Source organism: Bactrocera oleae, chromosome 2 (assembly GCF_042242935.1).
Source record: "Bactrocera oleae isolate idBacOlea1 chromosome 2, idBacOlea1, whole genome shotgun sequence".
Lineage (NCBI taxonomy): Eukaryota > Metazoa > Arthropoda > Insecta > Diptera > Tephritidae > Bactrocera > Bactrocera oleae.
Window position 1 is genome coordinate 93281221 of NC_091536.1, and position 18304 is coordinate 93299524.

General features: G+C 34.5%; 1 protein-coding gene across 1 annotated transcript in view; it reads left to right on the forward strand.

Annotated features, from left to right (window-relative positions):
• Positions 1-5098: 5098 nt before the first annotated feature.
• LOC106622512 (beaten path IIa) overlaps positions 5099-18304 on the forward strand; it is a 173316-nt gene continuing 160110 nt past the window's right edge. Inside the window, exon 1 of the mRNA XM_070106024.1 lies at positions 5099-5302. The gene's annotated coding sequence lies outside the window, so the exon portion shown is untranslated. The remainder of the gene's footprint in view (positions 5303-18304) is intronic.

Below are 18304 nucleotides of genomic sequence, written 5' to 3' on the forward strand. Positions count from 1 at the left end.
ATAATGTACTAATTCATTCATTTCTCATAACAAAGTTTATGTTAACGAAATTATTAATTAGACTTCACATATGGACACAGCATATGGGTGCTAGTTAATCTTTGACTGTCTCTTGAACGGTTGAGAACGTTGCATAACAGCATATTGCCATATTTCTTTACGACTTGTGTCGGTATGCGCGCAGCTAAGGCAAATTAGCTGGTGTATTGAATTAATTTCTTTTACCTTTCATTCACTTTGGCGCGTGCTAATGAGCATTCACAATTTTGTCTACCGTGATAATATGATTTAGAATTTCGTTTTGTGTTTCTCTTGAGGCTAATTTGTTTTACTCAACTTTTGTTTTGTTTCTGAGGCTTGAGAGTATTATACAAATTTCGGGGATGATACTGTATAAGTATAATTATGATTGGATATTTTGTAGCAATGAAATGTTGTGGTTGGCGACTTCTACTTGTAATACATTAACATTTTCTTTAATAGCCAAGGAGGTAATAATACATACTAAACGTATTTATATTTTATATTTTTTTCTAACATTTTTTATCAATTCAATTATTGGTTATTATGCAGTGACTTTTATTTATGTACACTATATAATATATATAAACTATAATTTATTTTGAAAAATTATGGCTCCAGCTCCATTTATCACCTAAACAATTAGCATAAAAATTTTTTTTCGTTTAACTAGCTTTGTTGTTTTAGTAATATTTATATGCATTAGAGTGCGCTTTACCACTATTTTTCAATTTTCAAACAGTACTACGATTAGCCATAGCGCCGTGATGTGGATCAAGTGTGCGTAGAATCACTGGGGGTTTAATGACAATATAGACAAGACTGTGCCCTGAAAAAATTATTCACAAAAAATTCATTGAATCTTAAGGGAGTATTGAAAAACGTGAGCGAACTTCATTTGTCCAACAACAACAAGGCGTACTGCTGAAATGGAATAAACACATGGTCAAGTATTCAACAAGTGACAAGACACATTATATACTATATAAGAAAATTCACGGAATTAAATTCATAAAAATATCTTAGTTAATGGATATTGGTATATACGATATTGAACATATGTAGGCTAGATGAATGTATGAGCTAATTTGATTAAACCAAAACATATTTTATAGAAGAAAATTTATTCACATATTTTCTTACAAATTGAACCCTTCAATCCTCGGGCTCGACTTTAGCTTTCGAATTGGACAATGAGTAGAAATTGTTTTTTTTTAGGATTTTGTTCGAATCATGTGCTGGTGGTCGAGTGATTCCCGCTCTCTTCGTGCATTCTATTACCGGATAACTGTGTTGGCGGTGGCTTGGCCAGCGCTGGGCACTATCAGTGTGCACGCGGCAAGGGTGAGAATTATCCGAATTTCAGTTGTAGCAGTTGTTTCAAAAAAGACGAGGTAGGAACATCCACACTCCCTTCTTGATCGTCTCGCCCATGCGGCATCCAGCCTTAAACACTTTCAGACATCCGGTGAAATGTTTATATTTGCTTCAACGCGCTTTTCCGACTTATACTTATTACAAGAGTTAATTTTTCTAGTTTCTCAAAGAACTGCATAGAATAGTCCTAGTGCAGCATAAAGAATACAACTTTAGTACTTTTTACATCAGCTTAGGGTTTGAAATAAATATTTCGATCTGATTTAACTTTAAATCTTATATTTATGTTTCCATACATCTAATTGACTCCAACATATACCCTTACTGTTCCCAGTATTTTTCTAAACTCATCTGTGCCACATCCACGCGCACGAGCAGAGAGAGCAAAATAACAGTTTTGCTCGCACAAAGTCACAAGAACGTAACTTAAGCAGCAAACAGCTGTTGAATTCGGAAAGTAGCTTTAATTTCAATATCAGCAGATGGGCGCAGGGAAAAAATGAGAATTGGGTAACTCACTCATATAGCTGTCGTGCCGCTGAAAAGGCAAAATTATCACGAAATGTCAACAACCTGGCAAAGAAAGGCAAGAGGAAGCTGCAAAATGAGTGGGGTATTGCAAGTTCACAGCTACGATGCTGTAGATACAGCTATTGTATGCACACATTTATATACATAAACGTACCTACGAAGTGTGTTCAAAGGAACAGTTGAACATTAATTTTTCGCGGGCTAAGTACATACGAAACATTTATGTGTGGTGCGCTTTACAGAAGGCCTAGAAGATGTTGATGACGATGAGGATCCACGTTAATAAGTGAAGAAAACATCGAAACCGTGACAAAAATTGTTCTTAAAAATCGTTGCAGAGGGTGTTGGCATATCAATGGGCTCATGTCATTCAATTTTCTCGAATGTTTTAGGTATGAAACGTGTGGCAGAGATGTTTGCTCCGAAATTGCTAAATTTTGGGCAAAAGCAATGTCGCATTAGCATCGCACAGAAGTTGTTGAACGGCCTCAGCAAAGATCCGGGTTTGCTCAAACGGGTTCCTTGGCTCCTTGCGACTTTTTCCTATTCCCAAAACTAAAGAAACCAATGGAAGGAAAGCGTGTTGCCACAATTGATGAGATTAAGTCAGAATCGAAGCAAGAGCTGATGGCCATACCGAAAAGCGCATTTCAGAAGTGCTTCGAGGATTGAAAAAAGCGTTGGCACAAGTGTATTGTATCCGAGGAGGATTACTTTGAAGTGGAAAAATAGATATTGATGAATAAATAAGTACTTTTAAAAAAAACTCAAAATTGATCTTTTCCCTTGAACACACCTCGTATATAAATATGTGGGTATGTATTTATGTAACGGGTATAAGTGCGTTTACGCCGGCATTTTCATGCCACCCGGCTTTGAATGGCAATTTCGCCGTTGCTCTTGCGGTGCAACACCTCTGCCAAGTGCTTGTAAATTATGCATAGCGTCTTGTGTCTTGCGAATAAATGATGACGATGACGACGAACGAACGCCAACCAACCGTCTCGTCAACTTACACAGTTTTGCAAAAATTACGCGAAAACAATGCAACCGAAAGACAAACGACAACGCGCACACCAATAACAACAAGAACCAACTCGTTTGTGTGCATGCTGTATGTAAGTAGTAAATATGAAAATATGACAACAACTGAAATTGAATGTGGAATGACAAGCGCTTGCTGCGACATGAAACGCTGGCAAAAGCTGAAAGCATAAACTATTTCTAGAACAATAAATTTCGCGCATGAAGCAAAGCGATGAATCGAAAATAAAAGTAAGTGAAAACGCTGCGTATTGTCAGCGTACGGAATGACAGTTACTTAGTTACAGTACAGGTTGAGTTTATTTAAAATGCCACAGATGTTGTTATTGTTTAGCGAAATTGAAAGCAATATACATTCATATATGTATTAGATGTAAATATATGTGGAAGTGTTGGAACTTGCAGTTGAAGCAGAATATAGCGGTTAGAGTATACATATATGTATGTAAGTGGAAAGGGTTAAAGAAGCTAAAATAGGAAAAATATTTTTTTGTTTAGTCTGCTGCAATTTTCATGCATATTTTTCAATTGACAGATAGGTTTTTTTACCTCATGTATGCCTTGAAATGTTCTATTGAGGCTCCTGTAGGCTTTTCAAAGCATTATAAATCTACAAGCACCTGTTTCCAATGGTAGATTGTTTAGATTTCTGATTGACACAATTAGACTAAAGAAGATGAGCTATTTTTGAAATGTTTAGCATGAAAAACTAAGTCCATTTAGCCATGTCCGCTTGTCTGTCCGTCTATATGTGTATACGCGCACTAATCATTCAGTTTTTGAGAAATCGATCTGAAATTTTATACAAACACTTTTCTCATCAAGAAAGGCACTATTCGTTAGTATATCAAACTAAAATTTTTAGAGAGAAGTCGAAAAACCGTCATGCCCATACAACAACGCGACAGAAGACGACGCTGAACACACATTCTTTGAATGTACGCAATAGCGTCATGCTGGAGAACGAAGCAAACTGGAGGATCATCCAGAAATTCGCAGCAATTTTGCTACCCAGCAAAAAGCGGGACCTGGACGCTGGTGTGCAGATAAAAATCTGTCAATGAGAAAAATGCAAAGCCACCCTGATAATGCAAACGCGGTCCCAAAGTGGGCGACGGGTCCTTAGAGGGGGGTTTTTAGTGACCTGCAAGCGGCACATATCGCTGCTGTGACGACAGCGGTGATGATGCGGAACGCATTTTCTATTCCTTCACCCGAAAAAAATTTAGTAATATTTACGTGTATGCTTTCGAAATTGTGCAAATTCTAAATTAAAAAGTTATTAATCTTCAAAAAATTTAACATGCTGTTCTTTAAGTTGATACCAAACTATTACTGAACAGTTTTATCTTGTGCATACAACAATGTTTATGAACAACTTTAGTTAGCAACTACAAATGTATTTTTATTTTATTGCAGAAATAAGGGGCTTCGGTTATATAAATATGAATCATTTTAAATTTATTAAAAAAGTGAACTTAATTTTATTTATTTTTCCAAAATTTAAAACTTTTATAAAAGATATTATAACCATGCAGATGCAAGTAAATACTTCTGAATCATTTTGGTGAATATATGGCGACGAAAACAAATACAAATTCACTCATATTTAAAACTGTTATACGCTCACTTACTCTTCAGCTTAAAACAATTTTGTTTTGCGCTCAACCAAAGCACATACTCGTATAAGCTCATTTCGAAATGAGAAGAAGTTTTTCGAAAAGGGAGCGCAGTTTAATTCGAGGTTTCAGAGCAGCAAATTGCTTTATGAAATTTTTTTAACAATTCGAGGTGGAATTTCGAATATTTCGAACTATTCAAAGTGTGTGTATGTGTGAGAACCATTAAATTCGGGGTTCAACTTTTGTTACCGATAAAAAACGATGCTCTGAGACTTCAAACCAATCTCAACAAATCGTACAGCCACAAAGAGGCAACCGCTATGGAGTTATACTTTCGAGTTATGCCTTACTGTAATTTCGTGTGAGCCTGCGAGCGTTATTGCTTTTCGGCCAGGTTGTGTATCCTCACTAGGTGCTAGCCGAGCGCCTTAACGTTACTCGTCGTATAGTCAACATTGTAGTCGTCGTAACGCGCTCGTTCGTGCTGCTTTGGCGTGCATGTGAAGGCATATTAGAGAAATCGTTGCCGAATTTGGCAGTAGATGCGTGATGGACGTTGAAATTGACGGTCGGCAATTTTTTTAATTTCGATGCTACGATTTCATGCAAGTTGTGCTTTTTTGTGTGTGTAGTGAAAGTGTTGTCGTTGCATGTACGCGTTGTGCGCTTGCAGAAAACTCAACGAAATAAATGACAAGTATTAAATGGTATTTCTAGATATTAATGAAATTAGCTTTGAATAATGGATAGATCAACCAAAAGTGTTTTCGGTGTTATATATTTTCATAGCAATGAATTTGCAATTACTTTTTAATGAAAAGTGAGTGTTGCGTAAATCGCGAAAAAGCTTTGAAAGTCACGTTACACTCTAACAGAGGTGTTTACAGTTTAACCAAAATATTTTCTGAGCGAAGTTATTAAGTGAAAGTTCAAAACGGAGCAGTGAATTTAGAACCCACTGGGAATAAGTTGCTGAGCGGCCAGAAACATAAAGCAGCTGCTTTGAGAAAAAGTAAATATTATATTTTATTTCTAAAAACTTTGTACGTGCGAGATGTCATGCATTGACTTGACATAAAAATGCGGCAGTATATGCCAACTTTTAAGCTAGTTTTACTTTTATTTTGCATACTGCCACTGCATAGAAAATTTACTTCTTGTTGACCTCCTGCTATGCACTAGACATGCTGCTAAGAAACGAATCGGAGACTTTTTCCACAGTTATTTTGCCAGCTAGCTGCATTGATGCAACTATATAAATACCCATACATACAAACATATTTTGCTTGGAATTTCGTACAGCATTTTCTTCAAAGTACCACTAACAATTTCCATACTTCTCAGTTTACATTTTCTTCCTGCGTGCCACGCGCGTACGTGTGTGTGTGTCGGTAGTATGTCGGTGTTGCTGTGTAAGTGTTGGTGAGTGTTATTTTTGCTTAAAGGCAAAAACTGTCGAGTTTGCGGTTTCTTCTACAACTTCCACTGCTTCTGCGGGCACTACAACAACTACAAACATACATACCCACAACCACCGTTAGCCGCCAGCCTAACAGCTGTGTGCCACTTATTTGCAGGCAAACACCCAAACAAGCTTGTGCACTCCATACACAAGTACACATATGTGTGTGGCAGCATATGTGTGTGTATAATAGCGTGCGGCGGCTGTGGCAAGCTTGGAAGCACTTTGCGCTTATAAACTAGCAACTTTTATTTTTACTTTCTATTTTTACAACATTTTTTTTTTTTGTTATGTGTTTGCGATTTTGGTGCTTGAATCAGCCAAGCAGGCAGCCATCCATTCACTCAGCCAGCCAACATCTTCTAGCTGCTCTCGAGCATGCTAAAGCTAATATTTTTCCATATAACCTACATTTCTGACAATGCCACTGAGCAGCAGCAGCAGCGGCAGCAGGAACACAGTGTTTTGTGCGCGTTCGCCATGGCGTATGAGCAACCAAAACCACCATCTTCATAGACTCACTCGTCGTCTACTTGCTTGAGTGCTTAAGACGGCGGCCGTTTTATTTTAACACCACACAGTCTTCCTTGAACTGTTGTTTTTGCTTTAGTTTTAGTAGCTCTAAGTAATTTCGTTGCGTCATTTCGCACTCACTTTTCACCCTCTACTGCCAGGCGTCTCCGGCTGGCCTCTGCCAGTCAACTTGTCTGTTAAACTTCCTTGTTTTGCTTAACGTTCGCTATCGGATTTGCTGGGATTTGCCACATTTTTACGTTTATTTAGTTTAGCTTCCACAACATTCCCAAGGAGCGATGATTAAAGCAAGCGCCAGCAGCTAGTGGGCGTAGTGGTGTGATGTAGATTTCACTACTTGGCACAGTTTCGCCTACATATAGCTAACGCTATTGCCGGCATGACAGCATTTGTTTACCTTACGCTCTTGTACGCTGGAATTCATTGACATTTCGTGTAATTCCTTTATTCAAAAGACAAATTTTGCTCATACAGGCATTTATATACATTTACCATATATCTACGTTTGTGCGAATTTTTACAAAAAATATATTTTGGTCTCATTCCGTTACATCTTGCGTATTTTGGCAACTCCTTCGATCTTTTAATATGCCACGTTGACTGCCTGTTACTACAATACCATTGCTTGATTGGGCTAAAAAAGACACACTTGGCCATTTTAATAGAGACGGATTAATAAAGTTTTAAGGTATCAACTAGGGAACTGTTTGGAAATATTGGAAACAACTGGCTTGATATACAAATGAATTATTTTTAATTAGAAACAAATGCAGTCTGACCTGTTAACAAACATATATTGTGATAAAAAAATATATAATCTTTATGTGTGTTTCTGGAGATTTCTAGAAAACATATTTACTTATCACACTACTCAAAAAATACCGCGACCAAGCGACCTAATAAAAAATTAATATTAAATTCGTATACATAAAAATCGAATAGTTAATATCTTATACATTTAGCCAGCCCATTACTAGCTCACAGAAATAAAATTACGTATGGTTTTATACTGAGAAAAATTTATTTATGATAAATACCGCTTTGAAAAATTTTATGTGTACCTATGGTTTAAGAAATTAATTTCTATGAATTATTTATATGAAATCTTTAGTCAGTAAATATTTCGATTGAGTGACTAATGCCTATTTATTTGTAATATCCTGAGAATAATACAGTTACGCTGTTAGAATATATAAGGCTCGCTATATTCAACCTGCCTACATAAACCGATATCGCTGTTTTACTGAGTTATGAGTTCCCTAAATATCGCAATCCACGCTTACTTATAGATATCGAATGACTGACACACCTCCGTTATTTATGTGGTTTCAGAATCACTTAATTTTAGTCAATATATGAGTATTTAATTTTTGAAGGTCAATATATTTTAAGTTTTATGTAATAATTATATATATATTAACCAATGTAACTTCTGCATATTGGTGTCTCTTTTCTCAAATCAATCAACATTTCTAGTGCTAATATCTGAACTTTAAAAATATAATTCGTATAGCGTGTCATGAGGAATTAAAATATTTTTCTTCGGTTATAATTTCTTACTATTGGTTAAATAGGTTTTTCGAAAAAAATCCTAAATTTTGAACACATCTATATATATCTGTAAATGTTAAAAATTTTGGAAAACAACTCGACCAAGCCATAACGTAATTTATGCGAATAATATAACAATACTAAGTAAAAATGTAAAAAACTATTTTTTTTAATGATATTTTTAGTATCTTTGGAAGAATATTAGAGCTCCAAACTCTCTTTAGTTACAAATTAAGTATTTAAATAAATGAACCCATGTGTTAAGAGAAGTGGAAAAATATAGTAAAATAAGCTTTAAAATATAGCTTTTCTTACATAATTATAATATATGTATATATATATACATATTATGTTACAATTAACAATAGCTCTCCACAAAATGTTTCAATAAAACAACAATATTTATCAAAAAAATTATATTAAAAAAATTTTATTTAAATAAAAATATTATTAATTTGTACCCACTTTGCTGACTGCCGCTGTCAATAATGAATTAGTGCAAAATCAAGCGATTCATACGCAACGTGCATATGCTCTCAATTTGTAACTGTTGCCACCGCACTGAGCGCTGCCAGAACTTTTGCCTGTCTGCCAACTTGGAAAATTCTAATGCGCCAGCAATATTGTGCACTCAAATTCTTAGCTCAACTTATATTTCAGTTATAATTCTTTGGCTGCTGCAACCAGCATGCTATTTTATTGCTGTGTTGGTTGGTTGGTGTCATTTTGCAGCATGTTGTTGTTAAATAATTGCTGCTGCTTGTGCCTTTATACTTTTCAACCATTTGTAGATGCTTTTCATGCAACATAACGGCATATAGTCGTACTTTCTACACATACTTCCACTTCTAAGACTTGAATATATAAGCTGGTCTCTACGTTTGCACATATTATTGCTGGTGTTATTGTTGTTGTTTTTGTATTTGTTGTATTTGCACAGCACCCGTTGCTTTCAGTTGGCAGCATCTTCCCTTTAGATTATTTATGTGGTGATTAGCTGCTTGAGTTATTGCTTAAATTATCAAGAGTGTAATAAAATTCTTTGGTGTAGCATGCACCACGTAAATGAAAATTTACCAACAAATGCGTGCCACATACAGACATGAGCTTATGCACACTTAAACCTATATAGGTATGTATATATGTCTGTTTGTGTGCGTGCAAATAAACTTTTTCATGAACTTTCTTTCGAGTAAAACTCTTACAAATTGTCTCCAAATGTGTCCAGTCACATTTCTTATTTTTTTTATACATACACGTAGCTCTGCTCCAGTTTCGTTTACAGTAAACTGTAGTAACTCAGCTAGTTTAAGTCTCGGTCGCCTTCTGGCTGCAGTCTTAATGCTCGGCAATGAAGTGCGAAGTGACAAATTGCTTTATTTATGTACATCCTCATATGGACATACACGCACAACAAACATGCACACATATATATGGTATGCATAAATGTATGAGTGTTAAGCGTAATGCGCTCTGTGTTGACTGCATTTCTCGGGATTATCTGTTTTTATGCTTTTCATAATTCTGTAGCACAAAGCTCTCTCATGTGTTATGTATGAATTTTTAAAGGATTTCATTCGTAAATATTACTCATAAGCAGTGTAGCACTTTCTGCACTTGAATCAATGTGTTGAAATCAAAGTAGTATTTTCTGTTTTTAATGGAAAGTGCATATGACTGTTCGTAAAAGCAACATAAAGTGCTGGCATCTTCAAGCAGAATTTCATACAATTAACACGCACACATATACATATGTACATACGTACTAATATACTTACATGTATGACGTGGTCATGCATTCGCTCAAGCATTTCTTAGTGCAATCAAGTATAAATGTATGTTGTTAAGTATATTTGTATGTAAGCTTTTACTGAAACTACTCCAATTCTAGTGTACATTTTGATTTGTATATTTTATGCTATGTGCTGCTCACCATAGCTCACAAGGATTCTAAAGTATCTAGAATTTGAAACATTTCCTAGAGATCTCGGTATATAAGAATACTCGTGTAAAACAAAATTGAAATAAAAAAAATTAAATTACTGAGTTATCATGAAAGCAATTGTTGTATTTTTTTTAGAGAATCTTTAGTAATAAAGTTTACTGCTTGACGGTCTTCTTGATGGGCTTGAAGCACAAAATGTTAGACCATTGAAATACTTAAATTCAGGCGAGAGCAAAGTTCTTAAAGTATTTTTATGATTAAAAATTGCTTTAAAATGTTCGAGTTCAAGGACTGCTGAGATTTTGTGACCTACCACAATAATTGATGATCTCCCTCTGCACCTCACGTTCCGTAAAGTTCTTGGTAGTAAATTATTATTATTGAAACTAAATTATATGTTTAAGCTTAAATTTCGTTTATAAACAGTTTCCCAGTTCATAACCAGTTCCCAATCCTGAGCATCACTGGAATCTAGTGACCAAATAATTTCTACATTTTTTTTCTTAGCAGCCAAATTTAGAACTTTTGTTATAAATAAGAACTTAATTAAAAATAACTCAAAAAATGAATATCTGCAAAATAGTTGTTAGAACAGAAGTGATACGATCTCATCAACTTTTGCTTAAAATTTTTTGGTAAAATTTTTTAAGTTCAAATCCTCGTTCGTTGTTGTACAGCATTTTTTTTCTTCAAAGAATACTACTTATTCACATAAATTTATTCTTAAGCACTTTGTTTTACGGAAACCAATTTTAAATAAACTAAAAATATCTTTATAAATCGTATTACCAATATGTTTGTAGTCAACGAGACAAGCTAAAAAGTTTGATTCAAAGCAGAGGGCTTTAGTAGACATGAAACCATATGTTTTGAAGTTAAATCTAACCTTAAAAAAATGCGATTATAAAATTTAAAGTAGTTAGACCTTTGTTCGTGAGATATGGCATTTTGAGTGCTGCAAATTTTTATATTGAAAACGGTTGAAAAAAGAACTATTACAAAGAAATGTTTTATAACAACTCTGTTATTCTATAAAATTCAGTATTTCAAGTTTTCTAGTTTTGAACAAACTTTTCTGCGGACAACTGCTGAAATGAACTTTAATGTGGTTTCATGAGAGTAATTAAGATTGAGAAAGTGGTCTGAGAAAAGCAGTTTATTTAAAAGTGAACTATGTATTTCTTAGTTTACTTTATGAACGTAATATAAGTGTATTAGTAATCTACAAACAGCGATAAGAAAATTTTTGCTTAGGGGACCCTCAGTCGTGAATCAGTCATATTGGAAACACCGATATTCACATATTCTTAGATATAACTTAACATTAAAGGAAACTCACAAGTTGGTTTTGGCAGGAATTCGAACTAGTTTTAACTTAAAAATGTAGAGAAGACCGAAATCACTGCAGCAGTGGAGCTTTACTAGCGTCGTCGGAAATAGCGCGTAAATCGAAAAATACTAAATTTTTTTCTTTAAATCCCTTCACTGTTTTTTCTTAAAATATATATAAATATACTCCTAAAATTCTAAATCAATTGACAGTAGGTTTTGTTTTTAATTCCTAAAAATCGCCGTTTTAAGGCTGTCACACTAGATGTGCTTAATTGCTAACTGAACCGAAAATTCTCATTATTTTGTATCCCAACCAAAAACCGTAGCAGTTTTTATAAAGATTAAATAATTCGTTTCGAACACTTCTGATAGAACAAATTTTAATAAAATATTTGTAATACAAGTATTATAGCATAGGTATGAACACCGAAATATTATATTATATAAAAGTACTTATAAAGGGTCGAGTGAATAAATTTTTAACGGAATGATTTTTTTTTTTGAACCGGATCGAAACTATTAACAACAGCGATAAAATAAACCTTGATGCATATAATCTATATATATAATATTCATATCACTGCATCAAATCGGGCAAAGTTTAAATTTGGTTCAGATTTCAGAATTTCAGTAAAAACTGCACTCGTAATTTCTTTTCTGAATGAGAAAAATGTGTTTACAGCTCACAAAAATTAAAGACCGGTATTTAACTAAAAGTAAGTACTAAATATAAATATGAATTAAGAAATAAATGAAATTACACAATTCTCAACAAATTACGTCATAAGTCATTTCGTTTTATGCTGCCTGTTTAACAATTTTATTTTTACTGCCACAGAAAGGCGGAAAGGATTCAGTAGGAATGGATATGAAGACAGAGCGAGGTAGCAAAGCAAGAATGGACGCAGAAATAATGAATACATATACATACAAACATGAAGAATATAAATTATTTCGTGTATATATAGGTAGAACATAGTGGCTGCGATGACAGCATTAGCAGCACTGCCAACTGCCTAACAACCAGAAAATTTGCTCAAAAAGGCATTTTTATTAAATTTTGCAAAATAACCACTTGACGTCAGTGCAAATGTTGTGAAAGTGTAAGAGCAACATACTTACTTATATAATATATGTAAGTGTATGAATGTGCGCGTGCTGCTTTGAGGCTGTTGCTGAAAGCATTTGAACTTACACAGCAGGCCGAGCATTGTATGAATAACCAGAAATGTAACTTTAATCCAAATTTAATGCTCGGATTAGTAATGGCAGAGCAACAGACGAAGAGCGACGCGCCAGCAGCAGCAAGCAACGCAAAACCAAGGACACGGCCGTAAGCGTGCTAGTATGTGTGTGTGCGTGAGTGAGCCCATAAACCGGCCAGTCTGTCAGTCGCACAGTCACTCAGTCATGTAGCCAAGCCGAAGCAGGCAGCCAGTGTAGCCTTTGAGCTGCTGCGGCAAAGCAATGTCAAGTGGCCAGCAAACGAGCAGCAGCTGCGCTCCCAAAAGTATACTTACGAGTACATATATACGTTCACTGTTTATAATGTGAATGTGTTTCAATTGCTTGCTGTGTATGTGTTTGTGTAACATAGTTTGTTGATGTATGGCTTTATGTTTACCCTTCTTTGCACGCCCGGAGACTTTCTTCAGCGCATGTGTGCACGCAAAATGCTTGATTAAATTACATGCATATGTGTAAGTGTATTTGTAAGTGCTGTTAGTGCAGCGTAGAGCGCACCAAGCAAAATATGAGTGATTTATTTCATGTCAAATGAAGCTAGACTCAGCAATGTCAGCTTTGCTTTGCTCTGAAATGTTTACCGTTTGGTTAAAATTGTGTTTAATTTTTTTGGAAAGTGCGTTGAAAGCTTGGTAATGCAAATTTGCATTTATAATTAAAAAAAAAAAAAATAAATATTTATGTATAAATTTTAAGATTTATGTAAAATACGCTCTTTAATAGAAAAATTTCCGTTTTCTTTGAATAGTCATATCTTCTTTCACTCTCCCTTCCTCCCAAAGAAAATTTCATAGAGATAACGAAACAAAATTGATTGGACTATTTGCGTGTATTTTGTCCAACCATATGAGTAATCGCATAAACGACGTTTCTCAAGTCCAATATGAAAATCATGTCTTTATATTTATACTCTTGCAACATGTTCGTACAGAGTATAATTTTTTGGTAGACCTAACGGTTGTTTGCATCGCCTAAAAATAATCGAATTAGATATATTATATATATATACATATGTATATATAAATAATCAGGATGACGTGTTGAGTTTAAATCCGAGTGACTGTCTGTCCGTCCGTTTGTCCATGGAAGCGATAACATGAGTAAAAATTGAAATATCTTAATAAAACTGGCTACGTATGTTGCTTGGGCGAACATGATTACAGATGGGCGTTATCTTATCACTGCCACGCCCACAAAAGTGTCATAACTAAGCATTAAATTAACATAAAAATCTGTAGTTTGGTACAGGGGATTTAAGTGGCGAGAGACATCTGTGGGCTAAAACTTGTGTAAAAGTAGGAGTGGCCTCGCAACCTAAATGGTTTAATGTATATCTATATCTGCCAAATCGCTGAAGTTAAATCAACCAAACTTACTGACAAAAAGTCTCCCTAGAATCTCTCACACTCTGTGCAAATGGTTAAAAGGTCAGATAAAAACCAAGCTCACACTCCATACAGCGGTTATGTTGAAGACTATTAAAAGTACAATAACTCACTAAATAAATGCGCCACAAGCATTTACTTTCACAACCAAAATGGTTGTATGCATAGGTTAGGTAGCAAAATTGAACAAAGAGCGTGGCCTATCTTTAAGTGAAATCCTATATCTCAAGAACTTCTTTACTTTCTCAATTTCAACCAAATTTGGTGTGTGATCTTACCCAAATATTACTATTCTACGCTGTGAAAATTGGTAAAATCGAGTTTCCCATATATCAAACTTTTAAATGTCATTTTGTAACCCTTTAGAGACCCAGACACCAAATATTTGGACTCCAGTTGGATAAATTTTTACTAAACATATCGGCCAATTTGTGAGGTCTAGTATTGAAATTCGAAGTGACAATTTTTGTGATGACATTTAAAATTGGGCCCATACCTTCCTTAGCTTCCATTTTCCTGATATAAATATTTTCGAACTTTTGGTTGACTTTATACCGCGTCTATTGGCCAATATGTATAGCATCTATGAAATTAAGACAAAATCTCTTTCTAAGAAGAGAAGAACGATGGATGCCATACTTCCTACTTTTAATTGAAGTATGTACGAAAATCTAATATATATTACTTTTCTTTGCGAGAGTATTAAAATTTCGGTTACAACCGAATGTAGCCTTTTCTTACTTATTTACTAAAGAGTTCCATCTACATCAGAAGATATTTCCCCGGTTTTGATCCTTGCCAATTGCATGTGTATACAATGTTCGGTGATACCCAAACTTAGACTTTCGTTACTAGTTTTCTTAAAAAAATTTACTTTGTATTTTTACAAATGTATTCCTAAAATTTTAGAACAAGTAATAGAGTATTTTTCTTTTACTCACTTGGAGTATCTCGTAATTCTCTTCTGAACATATATAAATTAATATTATGTATTCGATTGAGTTTATTTTCAGATGGTTTGTATGTACGGTTCACAGGTGTGACTCTAATAACTCTTTAGCTATTATTTCCATATAAGCGATTGATGAGCTTTCACACATTTTGATACAGAGAACAAATAGCTGTATTGAAATTTAAATACTTTTAGGGCAGAAAGTTCATCTGTAGTTGTAAATACTAAGCAAAGTAAATTTCCCACCTCTTATTTAATAAGTACCCCACTCTTTGAACTTTTTTCAAGGATGAAAATCTTATCGCTACAAATCAATTCTTCGTAGCTGTTAAACACCATTTGGTATGTTTATGTGTGCTAAACATTCCATTTTTCTTTGTAGTTTTCTTTGCTTATGTGGTTTGCGTCTTCTGATAGCTTTTAGCTCGTTTGTTTCTTCTTATTTACGCTTCGTGAGTTTGGGCAGTTGTAATACGCATTAACACATTTTGGGTTAGAGATTTTGAGATTTTAGCTAAGGTTTTTCTTTATAGAATATTACTGTTATTGCCTCTTCTGTAGTACAATGAAAAATTGCCCCATGAGAACTGAAAACTTTATCTGGGCGTGAATATGTGAAAATAGACCAATAAAATTAAAAAAAAAATTAAATATAAGAAAGGAAAGTAAAGAAAGTGAAAAAAACAAGAAAAAAGTGTTTCTAAATGAAGTTATTAAGAAATGTTCTCATAGAAGTATGTTGTGACCTTAGCAATCGAATTAAAGGAAATTTTCCTTACGCTATTTACAATAATAACATGAAAAAACTTTGTTTGAACTTTAAATGGTGTTGGGCCTGGCCTCTAACTTTCGTTTGAGGTGCGTTTTGCAACTATTTGATAAATATAAGATATGCACTCAAGATCAAATTTGACGAGGACAGGTTCATATACTATCATTTGGCTATGCCAAAAAGCGTTTCGACGATCGGAAGAAGCTTTAACATACTCGTAAGTGCATAATATGGGAAATATGGGCTATTTTTATGGCACCAACCTTAATGTAGGCAAATGAATAAATATTTGTTTCAAAAATCGAAAATTCACGTAATTTGAGCACACCTCGTATATATTTACTACTACTCTCTCTACTTGTAATTTTTCTTGTTATTGTTTCAGCTTTTTTGACGGCTTAGTACTTTTTCCTTTGATTTTTTCACTGCCATAAACGCCTTTGTTCGCTAACATCGCGCAGGGATAGCGCAGAAAAGGCAAAACGAAAATTTTTTTGAAAGCTGAAAAAAATAACAAAATGTGCACAATAACCGACATAATAGCAACAATAAAAAAAAACTTAGCAACAACAACATCACAACAATTGAACATAAAATGCAAACTTAAGAAGCGAAACGGGTAAAAGGGGGCGGCGCACAAAAAAATATAAAAAAAACAGCAGCAACAAAGAGTACTGCGAAATAAAGTTTCATAAAAATAAATCAATCAGAAAATTAAATCAAATTCATATTTAAATGCAACAACAAACAGCAGCAGCCGGATGCGCCAAAAGCCCCAGCTACATGAAAAGTGAAAACAATAACGCATAACGGGGCTTGAGTGTTGTTGTTGTTGTTAATGTTTCGTTGTTTGTTGTTGTTATGTTAGCTGTTTTAGTAGTAAAATGCTGTTGTGCCTTCTCTGTACTTCTGAAGCGTCTTGTTGTTGCTATTGCTTTCCTTACTTTCTTTCTTTTTGTGGACTACCATTTTTATTGTTTTCGTTGTAGCATTGTTGTTGGCGTACAAATTGAATTTTTAATAGAAGTAAGTGGGTGATTTAATGTTTCCACTTTTGAGTGGCGCAGCCCTTCACTAAAGTGCACACAGCGCGCAAGGCGAAAGAAGGCAAAGTAAAAAAACAAAAACGAAAGTATTTCAAAAGTTTCTCCTACATTTTTGCAATTTTTCGAACTTGCTGCCACGTTCGCTTTCAGTCTCATTCTTTGGGTGCAGGGCACTCGCAAATTGCAAATCAAACTTGTTTAATTTGTTTGATGATTTTTTTCTCCCTTACAAGTTGTTGTTGTTATTATTGTTTTTATTTCAGCTTGTTTGCGCTGTTGATTCGTTCGATTTTATCGCGGCGTTGGTAATTAGTAAGCTTTGTGCGACTCGCCTCGGTCCTATACATTTTTTACTTGCTTCATTTTTATTGTTGTTGTTGTTGTTGTGGCACTCTTACTTTTGCTCTCATTTATTTGGGTTATTTAAACTGCAGAAAAGCGAACAATGAACGGCACTTGTTTATATTTACATTATTTATTGCTTTGAGCCACTTTGAATCGGAGGTTATGCTCGTTTAATTATTTCGTGATTAAGGCAAGCTTTCACTTTTTTGTCACGGAAAAGGTGGCCAATTCGTAGTTTGTGTATTTGTAAATGCTTTGTGATTTAAGAGCGCAGCTAAAAGAAATATAAAAAACGGGAACAGAGTATTTCAAGGCCTATTTTACAATGTGAGAACATTGCTAAATTCATATATAATACTTTTATTATTTAGCTTTAAGGCTTATCTTATTTGAAACCAGATTTGGTTGATTGTTTGCCCTCAATTTTGCATAAACTTGTGGCAAATTGTTGTTTTGTAGTTTTATAATATGTTCCAACCTTGCACTGATTTATATATAACATTTATCTGCATCTATTGAATTTCCTAGAGGTACTGCGGACAAACCAGCTGTCAAAGTGGAAACCTTCGTTTGACATTTATGTTCAGTATACTTTAGCAAATTATCATTCAAAGATATACGCCGAACAATACTTAAAATTCTTAGACATTTTTTTCCAGAATTTGAATTTCCAAAAAGCGCTTGGCTTGTCATTCTGATGAGTTTTTTCTAGCTTCTATGAATCTAGATAAAGTTACTACTTGGTATGGTAGTAAACTGTGGACAGCAATATGTATTTATTGAGGATATTGTTATAATAATTTCAAACTTTTTGGTTCCCAAACTTAATATATTTGAATAGTCGACTTCTCTTGCGGCAAATTTTTCAACAGCAGACTCTTTTGCCAAAACTAGAAACAGGTGGAAGCAATAGCTTGGTGTCAGGTCCGAACTAAAAGATGAATTCCTAAGAAGCTTCCAATCAATATCTTGATGCTTCCATCGATGTGTGTAGCCTGACTATCTCCTTATGAAACAGGGCAATTTCTCTCCTCTTGATCAAAATATATTTTTGATGTTCAACTCCTGCGCAATCGAAATAGTGCGGTTGGACTCGACGATTTAGATTCGTTATTTTACCGATTTTTGCCATTTGGCCTT